A 1,645-nucleotide genomic window follows, 5' to 3' on the forward strand; every position below is an offset into this window, starting at 1 on the left:
GATATTTAAATCCCCCGCGGCATTTGCAATTCCGACTTGTCTCATTAGCATCCCTTTTCCGGAAAAGGGTGCCAATGTGGACACAGCCCAATAGTCTAAGGATGAAAAACTGAAAAACTGGAGGAGGAATAAATTATGATTGGTAGAACTGCTGAGTGTCTTAACAGACAGATTATATACAGCATACACATAATTGATAATGTTCATTTAAGATGAGTTTAGTGGCACAAGGTGGTTCAATGAACAAGTTATAAATATGGTTTAAATCAGTGCAGCTCAGTAGTGACCAAATGTTACTGTGGCTGAATTGTTGGTCTCTGTTCTTTTCTTTGGACACTTCTACAATGCAGCATTATTTTGAAATAACATCATAACAAAGTGCGTCTACACAGTAAGCCATTATTTTGAAGTAATGTCGAGCTGGAGGACTCCGTACTTTGACTCCTGAAACCCTCATTTCACAAAGAATAAGGGAAGTAAAAGGAAGAGTGTTCTTCCTTTGACTTCCTGCTGCGTAGACAGCGTCAAAAGCTGAATTAAGCTATTTTGATTTCAGCTACGCAGTTAATGTAGCTGAAGCTGCGTATCTTAATTCGGTTTTTTGCCCTGCAGTGTAGACATGCCCTTTGTGGGCAGGCATTCAGAAGTAGGAATACCTTCAAATGGCAGTCCCTTGAGAAAGACTGAGACTACAATTTTCAAATATACCCGAGGGAGGGAGATACCCAACTTCCACTGGAATTTAATGGAAGTTTCTGTAGAACTCTAGAATCCAAACCTAAACTAGTTAGAGTATGAACCCCACCTCTATGCAATTCAGGCCCACATTGGCTCTGTGTGAGCAGAGGAATCAATTTGGGGGCAATTGGGGAAGTGGTGGTGTCATGCACATCCCCTCCATCAACCAAGATCTTTGCACTTGCTCTAAGGAGCAGAGGCTGCAAAAGAGAGAAAAGGTGTGTGCGTGTGGGGTGCTAGCCTGACCACTTTTCACAGTGATCCCCTACTAAAGCAGCTTGGCCACTGTGTGGCTCATCAAGACTGCATGGTTGCACTGAAGCTGGCTTGTGCCTCCGCCTGGCCATGCGGACAAAGCCACGTGCCAAAGAGCCTGTGCCTCTACAGCAGGGCCCAGGGACCTTGCCGAGATTCCACCCACACAGCATGGGACAGGAAACCCCACCCCAGCGTTCACAGTAAGCCCTGCGCTTGTGCAGCCGGGCAGGAGTGTTTCAAATGCCACCTAGCTGATCAGGTGTTTTTGTTTCTACCAGTGGTGCACATCTGCACACGCCGGGGTGCACACACACATTTATTCTGCACATGGATGGAGACTGGAGGGAACCCTGCCCAGCCCCCAGGAGCACTGGACCCGCAGGGGCAGAAGAGGGGCTGAAACCAGACGCCAGTGGGGGGCAGGGGAGCTGCCTGCTGGGGAGGGGCAGAGCAGGCTGCTGCGGGACGGGCGAGTCTTTCCGACGCCGCGACGCTATGGCGATGGGCGCCCTGCGGCGGGGAGGGAGGCGCTGATTGGCCAGCGAGACCAGGGGCTCCCGGCAGAGAGGCCGGAGACGTTTCTCGCCCAGAGGCGCATGCGCGGCTCGGAGACCGTTCTACTCCTCCCCTCCGTACCCCGCCCCGCCCC

Source organism: Pelodiscus sinensis, chromosome 1 (assembly GCF_049634645.1).
Source record: "Pelodiscus sinensis isolate JC-2024 chromosome 1, ASM4963464v1, whole genome shotgun sequence".
Taxonomy (NCBI): domain Eukaryota; kingdom Metazoa; phylum Chordata; order Testudines; family Trionychidae; genus Pelodiscus; species Pelodiscus sinensis.